This window comes from Pituophis catenifer, unplaced genomic scaffold, assembly GCF_029215685.1.
Source record: "Pituophis catenifer annectens isolate HBS135680 unplaced genomic scaffold, rPitCat1.0.hap2 SCAF_3, whole genome shotgun sequence".
NCBI classification, from domain to species: domain Eukaryota; kingdom Metazoa; phylum Chordata; class Lepidosauria; order Squamata; family Colubridae; genus Pituophis; species Pituophis catenifer.
In genome coordinates, this window is record NW_027256883.1 from 149,148,964 (window position 1) to 149,162,938 (window position 13,975).

Sequence of the window (13,975 nt, forward strand, 5' to 3'; positions counted from 1 at the left end):
TAATGCTCTTTCTTTTTCCTATTTTCACCCATAACAACAACACTGTGAGATGGGTTGAGCTGAGAGAGTGACTGGCCCAAAATCACCCAGTAGGGTTTTATGTCTAAAGTGGAACTAGAACTCACAGTCACCCGGTTTCAGGTCTGGTGCCTAAGCCACTAGACCAAACTGATTCTCTAATTTTCTATGGTAGAAAGAGAAAGAGACTAAAAGATCCTTCGCATTAAGCAGAGATGGCTAGAAAGCAAAAGTTCAAGTTCAAGTCCCACCTCAACCATAAAAGCCAGCTGGGTGATCTTGAACCAGTCTCTCAGCCCAACCCACTTCACAGAGTTGTTGTGGGGCAAATAGTAGGAGGCAGGTGTGGTGGATATGTTTGCCATCTTAAATTATTTGTAAAAATAATGAAGGCAGGAAAGAGAGAGAGAGAGAGAGAGAAAGAAAGAAAGAAAGAGACAGAGTGACAGTGACAGAGAGACAGAGACAGAGAAAGTGACAGAGAGACACAGACAGACAGAGAGATGAAGTATCACTTAGGAAAAAATGTTCCTTGAGGATTCCCCTTTGTCCCTTAAGCCTCTATGCTATAGCTCACAATTTTAAATCCTCTGGGTAAAATCTTATTCTATGTGTTGCAGTAATCTTATATGTGCAGCACATTGTCAGTACTATATTTTGTATCAGATCCGATGGTAATTTCAGTCTATGTGGTCAATGCAGCATTTAAAAGTGCATAGAATACTACAGTTGTGCAGATTACTGAAAGGGCATTAAAACTGGGGTCACTGTTACAAGTAAAGATGGGGAAAGTCAGAACAGGAATTCACTGCTCTCAGTTATGGAGGAAGCCTGCAATCTGGATGGGTTTTTGATGACTAGGATCATATCCAATTCAACAGGCTTATCAGTTGAAAGCAGCTGGCCAACCCCAACTTTTGAAACATAGTGCCCCTTCAGAATATGGCTTCATAGAAATACACTTAAGGTTTGGAGATTTGTAATATATTAACTTCTTTATCAAAGGTAGCATATCTGAAATACCAATAACTTGGAAGCAAGAGTGGACAGGGTTGTGAATATTGTTCTTGTCCCTACCAACTTAAGTTTTTTCAGTGACAGAATGATAAAAAGAATGTAAAAGGCTGAGTGGCATTTATGAGAATTGGCATCTGTGTTCAGGACCAATAATTCTCTAATTTCTCTGTAGCAACTCTTACAGACAAGATCAGGCGTGGATTAAAGCCAACTGATGCCCTAAGCACAGCCCAACAATGAAAGTGAGATTCTTGCATCATGAAATGGAAACAAAGATGATATCTGACAACACCTTCAAACCAAACTTTCCAATTTAGTCACTCACCATGTCAAAGTAATTTTTTTAAAAAAATGAAGCAGATTAAATCTAAACGTGAGATAAGGAGAATTACAAAAATATGACTAAAGTTGAGTGTGGCTATGAAAGAGTTAAGGGCATAATAGCCAAGGATGGGAGGGACTCTGTAATTTCCTTCTTTCCTTGGTGTCCTAAGCAAGGTTTTTTGTTTTGTTTTTTTGTTTAATGGTTAATCCAGGTGCTTATTTTATTTAACATATCCAGGACTGGCCAAGATACACTGAGCAAAACACAAGCATGATGCTATTCCAGCTCAATCTGCAATAATGCTTTGGATGTCCTTCTTGAGTTTCTCTCATGAAACTTTCTCCAGGAATTTGCCTGGAAAACTTGACTTACAAAAAATGTTTTTAATCAATCCAAAATGAAATAAAATCCATGCTTTATTCCTCTACTTACGTCATTCATTACTTAGAAAGTTATTCCATTTAAAAATCATGCCCTGTTCTCTCATTATATTACTCATAATCATCACAATATTGTGACTTATATGGGAAGTTCTGTTGCAACAGTTTTCTTTTTTTCAAAGTTGACATCTGCTAGAAGATACTCTCCATCCTGTTACAAAACAAATTAATGTGCAGGTAAAAAGTGCTTGATCTTTATCTTGCTTTCAGCCTAATGTCATCAGTTTATTGTTCATATCTCAGTTTCTCCAAATGCTTGCATAGTATTCTGGGTAATTGAGGCTTACATGAAAAAAAATGGTAATACTCAGCAACAAGCTCTGAAAGGAAAGACTGAATGATGTGGAAATGTTCCATTTCTATTTCATGGCATCTAGATAGATTCTATAATCATCTATAAATGTACATCTGAACAATAACTTGCAGATTATGTTTGTTTATTGATTTAACATATTTCTAGGCTGCTACCATTGAAAATTGAAAATGGTGGCTCACCTAAAAGTTGATTTGGAATAGTCTGAATATCTAAGGCACTGCCACAAAGAAGAGGGGGTCTCCAAAGTACCTGGAGGCAGGACAAGGAGCAATGGATGAAAACTAACCAAAGAGAGAAGCAACATAGAACTAAGGATAAATTTCTTGACAATTAGAACAATTAATCAGTGGAATGACTTGTCTCCAGAACTTGTGGTGCTCCATTATTCAATACATCATAAATATATGCCAGTTACCAAGGGCCCAATGTTTGATCACATGACCATGGGGATACAGCAACAGTCGTAAGTGCAACGACTGGTCAAAAGTCACTTTTCTCAATGCCATTGTAACTGTGAACAATCATTATATGAATGATTGTAAATTTAGAACTACCTGTACTATGTTTTTTCTGTAAATACTCAAAGGCAAAAATGATCACTGCTAGATCACGATTCAGCAACAGTTTTAGACTTTAGCTGATAGTAATTCATGTAATCACTTCTTTGTGGCTATACAACTTAGGATCTTCCAAACATAACTCAATATAACATAACACATCCTTCTAGGGGCTTCAGAGATTTAAGGACATACAAATGAAAAAAGAAATAACAGAAAAGTCAGAGTAAAATAGGTCACACTTAATATTTGAACTAGCATGTAGAAATCCCTCGGTAAATAATTTTGATCCTACAACATGTAAATGGTGCCATTTATGGAATTGGGAGAAGAGGTTGACCACACAAAAAAAGTAATAATAAAATTTATATTAGAGTGATATTTCATGAGTATGATAACAACTACAGTAACAATATAAGATTCAGTGTTAACAATTGAAGAGGATGTACAAAACACTTCATATGATTGGTCTCTCTCTAAGTAGACTGGATTTTGGCACAGAGGAGAAAATATAATCCATCTGTGCACTGAAGATATGGGTGTGCTATAGGTGGGGAAAACTAGTTATTTATACAACATTTGAGCCAATATTAAAGCTTTCCTAGAAATTTGCTAAGCAACAATAAAGTACGATCCCCTGAATTCTTAATGCAAAGTTTTATAGTATTTTTAATTACTGGAAAATACTCTAGGGCTTGGATAATCAAATAATTTACACCTAGATGCTTTGACAGCACTCTGGCCTTTGGCCTTGTGCCTAACACCACAATAAAGTGTAAATCATTACAAGATGATTCACACACTGTCATGTCTTATTGCTTAATTAATTTGTCTGAAATCACTTTCCCTAGGAAGTCAAGGCAAATGAGGATATGGATGCAATTCTCTGACAAAAAGATCTACATTCAACTTCCCACATCCTCAATAATGTAAATGAAGAAATCTTGTTCCGGTCTTTTGCAATTAATTCAAGATCAAAGATGTCTTGCTTTATCTCAAACTATCCAAATGTACAGGTATCATACCAGGGGTAAAATGCTCCCGGTTCAGACCGGATCGGTGGATCTGTTAGCGATGGAGGCGGGGAGTTCGGAGAACCGGTAGCAAGAATCCCTGCCCCCCCCGCCCATGCCCACCCAATTGCCCGGTTCCCACTTGCCCACTTGGCAGCTTGCTGCTTCTTTTGGGGTTGCTCGCTTTTCCGGCCTTGCTTCGGCTGCTGCAATTGATTGCATCAGCTAGCAACTCAATGTGCCTGCCTGCAATCAATCCAATCGGTGAGCAACTCAATCTGCCTGTCTTGTGCCTTCAATTTGGTAAGTAACTGGGTTTTTTTGTGGGGGGGGGAGAGCTTTAAAAAAATAGTTAACTGGTTTTTTTTAGGAGTTTTATTATTATTTTTAGACATAGCAATTTAAAATTAAGAAAGTTTTAAATTTAGCTGCTTTTATCTAAAAATATAAATAAAATAAAATAATAAAATAAAATATTTGTGCAGCTTTCTGAGATTTGGTGCGTTTCTGTAGTGTTTCACTCTAACTACACAAACACACAAAATCTCACAAAGCTGTATGTGGCATTTTGTCTGTGTAAAGTGTGAAAGTTGGTTTTTGGTATCTCTTATTGTTTTGTGTACTTTGTTTATTATTTTTAGTATTTATTATTATTGGCCACGCCCACCCAGTCACCTGACCACCAAGCCATGCCCACCGGATCACCTGACCACCAAGCCATGCCCACCAATTAAGCCATGCCCACAGAATCTGTAGAGAAAATTTTTAGATTTCACTCCTGTATCATGCAATATCTTGCTTTTTCCAAGGTTTAGCTAACTTGGCATCCTCCAAATATGCTCAACCACAACTTCCTTGAATACAAAGTATGCTATTATACTGGTAGTATCACAGTACTTGAGAGAAGCAGGCTGGAAGAGTATCTTTTATCATCCATATTATCAGTAACTATAATTGTATATATTATACTATTGAGCCTGTATCATGGATTTTTTTGTAACTGTGTTTCTAAGCTGGTGAACTTAAGACAGCCAAATTGTATTTTACTTTTATTTAGAGATGTAAATGGAATTTCCTTTGGAAGTTCCTGCGAAAGGATTTGAGGGTTTTATATGGAGATATAATAAAATATAACAGAAATAAGCCCAGCAACCAGCAACCAAAGACTTAGCTTTGAAAATGAAAAGAGAACGGGCACTATTTCATTAGTGCCCCTTCCCTTCCCTTCCCTTCCCTTCCCTTCCCTTCTTTCAGATTCCCAAGCACGCATAGTAATCTAGGCTTCTTGGAAGAACCTGTTTCTTCTAGCATCAGCACTTCCTGGAATGAATATGCATCCACACAGTATCATGGGACTGTAGTCAGGCAATGTTTTCTCATCGGCACTCATGGAATTCGGCTTCCCAATCAGGTTTCCATTGCTGGAATGGGTGGATGGATTGAAATCTACATGTCACCTTATCGTCTAAACAATATGGTGATTCCAGGAAGTGCTACAAAATTAAACCTTTGTGAAAGTGATTGAACATAAACCAATAACTCTGGACATCACAGGCATTTTCAAAAGTAATGTCCCTAATGGAACAATAAATATATTTCTAGATGTTTTTTTTTTTTAAGTGAGCAGTAAAATGGTCTGGATTTACCCTGACCTGCATATTGCTAATGTGCAATTAATAATATTTTTAGGGCTCCTCATTCCCATTTCTAATGTTAATGCCAGCTAAAGAGGCCTCTAACACTAACCCTGAGCATGAGGCCATGATACTGACAAAAATGTCCTAGTTTCAAGGCAATTAACATAAGAAACATCTTTCTAAGCTGCTACCAGTGGTTATTCCCCCCCCCCCCCGCCATCCCGCCCCAAAGCTAATTGATGTTGTGGAAAGTTTTGCTGAGACTGCAGTTGTGGGCTGCCATTCTGGTGAAAATCAGGATTGCACCTGATAGTTTTTAAAAACAATATATTTTTGTCAACAACAAATTATAAACAAGACGTGTACCTATACATTTTTATTGCCAAAAAAATGCAAACCATTACAGGTAGTCCTCAATTTACCACTAAAATTGAGCCCAAAATTTCTGTTGCTAAGCGAGACAGTTGTTCAGTGAAATGACTATCCCATTTTACAACCTCTCTTGATACAGTGTTAAGTGAAACACTGCAGGTTTTGGTTAGTAACATGGTTGTTAAGTGAATCTGGCTTCCCCGTTGACTTTGCTTGCCAGAATGTCACAAAAGACCCCAGGACACTGCAACTGTCATAAATATGAGTCAGTTGTCAAGCATCTGAATTTTGATCATGTGAACAGGAGGATGCTGCAACAGTCATAACTGTGAAAAATGGTCATAAGTCACATTTTTCAGGGGTGTTGTAACTTTGAACAGTCACTAAACGAACTGTTGTAAGTCGAGATCTACCATTGAGTTGAGACTTAAGAAGCGTAATAGAGTGCTGAAAACTAGAGAGACACTTCTCCAGTACATAAATGACAAGGCAATTTCATAGGCACACATGATTTCCCTCAAATCATGGAATGTTTTCCTCAAATCAGGAAAAAAAACCATCTAAGTTATGTTCTATCAAATTGAATTAACAGGGCATTTTTTAAAAAGAAAAAAAATGCTAAATAATGTCTGGTTGGCACGAATACTTATCAGTCCAGAAACCAGGACTGTGAGTTCTAGTCCTGCCTTAGCCATAAAAGCTGACTATGCGACTTTCGACCGGTCACTCTCTCTTAACCCTATCCATCTCACAGGGTTGTTGTGGGATGCATAGGTGGAGGACAAAATATTAAATATGTTCGCTACAAGAACGTATTGTTGTGGGGGTTTGCAGGGGTTCGGAAGAACCTCTAGCTAAGATTCTGTGCAGTTCAGAGAACCCCCAAATCCCACTCCTGGCTGCATCCGCCCCACCATCCCCTGCCCCTCTCTTTCCAGGAGTCCCCATGTGGCCCATTTTGGATGCAGGTAAGTGCAGGGTGCGCACGGAGGCTCTGGGTGGGTGAAAAATGGGCCTACAGGAAGTTTGGGAAGGCCAGAAATGGGCCTGTTTCTGGCCTCCAAAGGGCCTCAGGGGCCTGGGGAGGCCGTTTTCTCCCTCCTGGAGGCTCAGGGAAAGCCTCCGGAGCCCAGAGAGGGCAAAAATGACCCCCCATGGTGCAGGAGGCTGACTAGGCTACGCCCACCATGGCCACGCCCACCCAGCAACCAGGCAGAGAACCCTTTGCTAAAATTTTTGAAGCCCACCCCTGTTCGCTACCTTGATTTACTTATAAAGTAATAAAGACAGAATAAAAATCTAATAAAATAAACACATACTAAATACATGGACCAGCTGAAAGTGACTATGTTTTGTTTAGCTGCTTGCTTTATCAAAAACAGCAAGGGGTTTTTCTTCAAAATACATATCTTGGCCTACAAAATTTAAGGCCTTCTCTACAGAAACATGCTGATTATATAGTTAAATCTATTTACAGCAAAGGGAAGAAAAGTCAGTTATCAGAGTATGAATTGAAGTCTGCAAACAGTAATCACATATACTGTAAATAGCCCTTGGTAATTATCTCACTGGTATGATTTTCATCCAGGGATCTAACACTAGAAATCCTATTTCATCAGTCCCTGTATTTTTAATATTTTTTTTAAAAACACATTTTGATTCTATTCAAAAATATTCAATATTTTTTCTATTCAAAATAGAAAAAATTCTCTTCTCTTCTCTTCTCTTCTCTTCTCTTCTCTTCTCTTCTCTTCTCTTCTCTTAATGCGTTGAAATATTTTTCCCCCATTTATTTAATTAAGAGATGACGAGAAAGTCCTGTCTTTTACTGGACAATCACATATCTAACAGTTTGCATTGTCACTGGCTTCCTTTCCATAACAAAATACTTTGATAGAATATCAATATATCAATATCAATATCTATCTATCTATCTATCTATCTATCTATCTATCTATCTATCTATCTATCTTGATGGTTTTATTAAAATTATACTAAGTTCAAATGACAGTTTGCGATTAATTTTAAAAAAAGCACTAAAGCATTTAAACAATGAAGTGTGTTATTTTTTTCCCCAATTAATATTATTATGAGGTAGGCAGGGTAGAGGTGCTGAGCCTCTATTTAAAAATAAACACCTAGAAAATGCAGATGTATGCCTTCTTCTCCCCCTTTCTATTTTACATGTCAGCTGAAAATTGCACATCTGGTAACGGTAACCCAGAAGATGTTAGTTGAGATCTTGATTATTTTTGTAACTGAACATGATTTGTTTTCTTAAAGTCAGTTCCAAAGTAGAAATATTTTACATGAAGTCATTTTTAGGTAACTTCTTTTCAATATAAAGACAAGTATATGCTTATTCATTTGTTTCCCCTGTTACATTTGTCATATGTGTACACTGTAACACTGAACGTTGTCAAGACTTGTTTTCTTTATCTAGGTAATAACATGCTAACAAGCTGCTCTATGGCTATAACCATTTTCCTGCCAATTCAGTAGTTATGGCTATATCTGGTTTGTCTTCAGGAACAATCATGTTATATTCCCTGCTGCTATCCTGAGAACAGAAGCTTGCTTAAACCATGAAATCCTACATAATAGCAAGAAAGACATTGTTCTCACGTTGGAAGGATTATGATCTATCTTTATTATATACAAATAGAGTAAGACTTTAATCATATCTGAGGAATTGATATCAAGATACATTTCTTCTTAGATTCTGTGTTCACATTTGTCTGCATCTATACCATGGCTCTGCAACCTTAAACCTTAAAGGCTCAGGCTCAACCCCTCCAAGACAGAGTGGCTGTGGATGCCGGCGTCCCATGATCTAGCTCCCCCATCACTGTTGATGGGAGGGGAGTGTCTTGTTCCCTCGGAAAGGGTTCGTAATCTTGGCATCCTCCTTGATTCACGGCTGTCTTTAGTGGACCATCTAACGGCCGTGACAAGGGGGGCATTTGCACAGGTTCGCCTGGTGCGCTAGTTATGCCCTTTTCTAGACAGGGAAGCCCTCCGTACGGTCACTCATGCTCTCATTATCTCTTAGTTGGATTACTGCAATGCCCTCTACATGGGGCTGCCCTTGGGGTGCACCCGGAGGCTCCAACTGGTCCAGAATGTGGCCGCGCGAGTAGTTACGGGTGCGTCCCACTACTCTCATATAACACCACTATTGCGCGAGCTGCACTGGTTGCCGATGGTTCTCCGGATCCACTTCAAGGTGCTGGTACTCACCTATAAAGCCCTTCATGGCATGGGCCCGGGTATTTGCAGGATCACCTCCTACCGGCCTCCCACTGCCCAGTGCGCTCACATAGGGCTGCCCTCCTCCGGGTGCCCTCGGCCAGACAGTGTTGGCTGGCGGTCCCCAGGATGAGGGCGTTCTCTGTGGTCGCACTGACCCTCTGGAATGGGTTGCCCACCGGGCTCCAGACGGCCCCCGACCTCCGCACCTTCCGTGCCGACCTAAAGACATGGCTCTTTCAGCAACTTCCCTGATCTGCCGTGGATTTTAACTTGGGGATTTGGGGATTTTAAATTGGTTTTTAATATTATTTAATTTTTATCTATTGTCGGGTTGTTTTATTGTTGTGAGCTGCCCCGAGTCCTACGGGAGAAGGGCGGCATATAAATCTGACAAACAAACAAACAAACAAACAAACAAACAAACAAATAAACACTCAAAGAGCCATTTGGACCTGTTTCCCACAGAAAAGAAAACATTGGGAGCCACAAAACCCTTCCCGTGCCTGACTATTTCTTGAGTGGCCACAAAACTAGCATATGTAGTTGAATTAAACATTCTGTTTTCTTCTGAAACTTTTTTTTTCTTGGATTTATCCATGGTTGGCCTACTGGGGGTTGAAAGCTCAATAAATCGCGTGCCAGCAGGTGTCACACATTGGCGGTTGGGACACATATTTTGAGTGACAGCAGAGTGGTGAAAGAGCCACATGTGGCTCCAGAGCTGCAGGTTGCTGACCCCTGATCTATACATATAAATAAACATTATATGTGATGTGAGTAGGCATCATCTCTATCATTAGTCACCTGAATTTGTCCTTCCCATCTCATCTTTTCTATCACCAGATACAGATATCTACCCATCCAGAAGTCAGGGACTCCTGTCCTTTAATTATTTGGAACTGGAAGCCTTAGAATTGAATTAAATCAGGATGAGATGAAAAACAAGCTATGGACAGACAAACTACCTGCCAACAAGACATCCTTCCAAACACGCACATTAAATATGTGCTGTTTAAACTAATTTAGGATATTAGTTGCTAATTTAGGACGCTTTTATTTCATCAAGCTGGCCTCGCCTAAATCTTCTCCCTTTTAAGTGTAAATTCTAAATTTTTAATGGATTTTAAAATATGGGTATTTTAAATTATGGGTATTAATTCAGCCAAATTTATTTAATTTATCTTATTCGATTTTAAATTTTGTATATCTATGTGTTTTATTTCATGGCTGTGCACCGCCCTGAGTCCTTCGGGAGTAGGGCGGTATAGAAATTCAATAAAATAAATAAAAAATAAAAAATAAATATTTATTGTCATACCAAGATGAGTTGCAAAAAGAGGGAAAGCCATGTGCTACCTCTGCTAGGTAACCTCCTCAAGAATATTTATGTAGTTTTTCAATTCATGGGAATAACAGACAATCTAGTGTCGTGGTGAAGGCCCCAGGCTAGAAATTGAGAGATAGTGAGTTATAGTCCCCATCTGAGGGACAAAGCTAGATGGGCCAGTCACTCTCTCTCCACCCAAGGAACATGGCAATGGCAATCCATTTTGGAAAAGCTTTGCCAAGGAAACTACAGGGACTTGTCAAAGCAGTTGCCAAGAGTATTGAAGACAAACACACACAAACACACACAAGCACGCAAAACCCATGGGAAGCAGCTTCTGAAAATTTCCACTTAAGTGGGAAAGGAATTATTAAAACCCCAACCATCCGCAGATGCCAACAGCACTCCAGTTGATGATAAAAAAAAAAAAACAATGCTTCTGAGACTCTTTGTGAAATCTCAGAATTTGAGTGCAACCAAAACAGTGTTCGTTCCAAACCCAGGCCTAAAGCCAAATTTATTTTCTGGAATATTTCAGTCTAACTGAAAGTGCATGAAACTGAAAGAAGGAATTGTATCTTCTTGCTGTCCTGCATATGTTCAACAAAAGTTTATCATTTTCACAGAAAAGACGCTTTCCTCCACTAAATAAAATTAACTTCCTTTTGCTTGTCTTCCATTGTCTTGAACTGTGATATCTTATTTCACATGCCAAGAAAAAAGTTCAGAACCAAAACAATTCTCAAAAGCAATTTATTTATTTGTTTATTTTCTTTATATTCATATTTCTGGACAATTCATTTCCTTCAAAGAGGGACTCTGGGTAATGTACAGTACAGTAAAAAAATATAAAACAGTATATGAGAATTGAAATGTTCATGTTAAAATTTAAATTTTAAAAGATTATAAAATTATAAGAAATTCTGAAGATGCAAGAGGCAATTTGTATTTTATATAACTTATATTTTCCAAAGCCTATAAACCGTTAAGGGTTAGCTGTTTGGCTCATGATACACGGATTATATCCTGCAATAACTGACATTGTATATTTGTGGTTTAGTTTGGAAGGAAGGGACAGCAGAAGGGAGGGAGGGAGGGAGGGAAGGAAGGAAGGAAGGAAGGAAGGAAGGAAGGAAGGAAGGAAGGAAGGAAGGGATGGCCACACAATATTATATCACAGATAAGAAATGCCCAAAATTAAAATTCCCAACCATGTAACAATGCTTAGCAAGAAATATTTTTTCTCCACAAATCTAATCCTACAACTTTATTGTTGGTGTGTTTTCTTTCTGAATTTTTTTCAAACACTGCTGCATGTACATGACTCACCCCTTCTCCCCCCACCTCCCCCAGACTCCATAAAACCTGGAACCATCTGGGTGCAGGCCTGGCTGCGATGAGCCTAGGGTGCCTTTAGCCAGTTCACTTGAAATTTAGAATCTGTCCCATCCTATCACCGAGCAGCAATCGAACATTTGTTCCCTGAAGGCCCGGCACACTGCCAGCAGCAGGTGTTAGCCTGTCCTCTGGGAAAAAAGGCAGCAGGCACAGGCATTGATGTGTGCCTGTGACAAGATGTTGCAAATCTGCTCTGGTAGTGACAGTGACAGCATCTGGGACGGAGCTGTGAGTCGCTATGCTGCAACCACGGAGAACCAGTTGCCCTCTTTCTTCCAAGGCTGGAAACTGTGCAGGTTTCAAGTGGGAAGGGGTGGGTGGGTGGGTGGGAAGGAGAGCCTAAAGCCACTTGCTGTTATTGAGCACACACAGTGTAATAAAAGAAAAGAGATGGCTTGAGAGAGAGACAGAGAGAGAAAGAAAGAAACAGAAAGAGAGAGACAGAAAAAGAGACACAGAAAGAGAGAAAAAGAGAAAGAAAGAAAGAGAGAGAGAGAGACAGAAAGGAAAAGAAAGGAAAGAAAGAAAGAGAGAAAGAGGAAGGAAGAGAGAATGAGACAAAGGGAAAGAGAAGGAATGAAGGAAAGAAAGAGGGATAGAAAGGGAAAGAAAGAGAAAGAGAAAGGAAGAGAGAATGAGAGAAAGGGAAAGAAAGAAGGAAGGAAGGAAAGAAAGAAAGAGAGAGAAAGAAAGAGAGAGGGAGGGAGGGAGAGAAAGAGGGGGAAAGTGAGAAAGGGACTGAACCTAGCAACAAGACAGCATTAGATGTTATAGGGCATTTTAGTAGCTGCCCGGTAAGACAGCACATTTCATATTTCTGCCTTGAAAGTCCCATTATGACAGCAGTCAGAGAAACAAAGATAGTCCTCACCTCCCATTTAAGACAGCCCAGGCTTGCACATCAAGATGCATGTCTAAAACCTGTACAGTTTTATACTTGTATACTTGTATTATATTGAAATATGTGGGTTTTAGTAGTGACTGATCATCAGACAAGCCAATTATAAATGGGGAGGGGAACCTTGCTAAGTCTTCTACAGCAGTGTTTCTCAACTTTGGCGACTTTAAAATGTCTGGACTTCAACTCCCAGAATTCCCTAGCCAGCTGGCAGGGCATTGGAAAGCTCTGCTGTTGACTGCTCTAGCATCCATCACTATGTTTCAGAACCTCAAATATGCATCAAGTAATAATTTGGGAGCTATATCCTTCAAGGTTTTTCCATGTAGGAATTTCAAATAATAAAATAAGAATATTAGTTGAGGGAAAATTAGAGAGTAATTGCACAGGCAATTGAAAACTGATAATCTGAACATAGACTTTATTTGTCTTTGAGCTGGTGATTTCTTACATTTTGTGAAATGTTTGTGTTAAGTTACTTGGTTAATGTGTTGACTAGTCTGTCCAGTAAAACTAGAAAGTTCATAACCCTTTGAACATAGTCTTTTTTTTAGCCTTTCTTTGTTATGGAAGGTATTTAGCTTGCCTGAGATAATGCTAGAGTGGATATAATTTCTTCTTATTTTTTTTCTTTCCCCTTCTAAACACAGTGTGAAGACTTCTGTGTGAATAAATGTTTGCCTCCATCATTTTCAGCCATCTGAAGATGACACTAATCAATAACACTAAGATGAAACTAAGTCATGTTATATTTTTTAATAGCTCTCTCTTGGTTTGCATTCACTCCTGCCATACAACCTACATTAATGAAAAGAAGAACTAGGGGAGACATGATAGCAGTGTACCAATATTTGCGGGGCTGCCAGTAAGAAGAGGGTGTCAACCTATTCTTCAAAGCATCTGAAGGCAGGACAAGAAACAATGGATTGGGGGTGGCTCCGCAAAACGCCGACGGAGCTCCTTTTAGGAGCTCCAGCCCCGTGACTCCGTATAGCTGCTAGAACAGCGAAAATCAGCTGTCTAGCAGCTTAAAAACTCTCCCCCAGGGAAAAGGGGAAGAGAAGAGCAGAAGGGTCTGGGTAGAGCTCCCCCAGACCCCCCAGGCTTTTTTTTTAAGCCTGGGGTTTACAGGGTGAGAGCTCCCTGAAAGCCCTTCAGAGCTCCGGAGCCAGGACGAGTCTGCTTAAAGCAGACCTAAGCGTCGCGACCACACCAGCAAAGCAACTAGAAAGATTATAAAGAATTTGGATTTTGGATTTTGGATGCTGGCAGAGTTAATTCAGGAGACTAAAAATGCAAGTATTGTATGTTAACTCTGTTTAAAAAGGGAAAGATGGCGCCTTAGGGCGTGAAAATGAAACTTATAAGTGAAAGTCCTTGTTAACATCAGTAACATTGTTAAAGC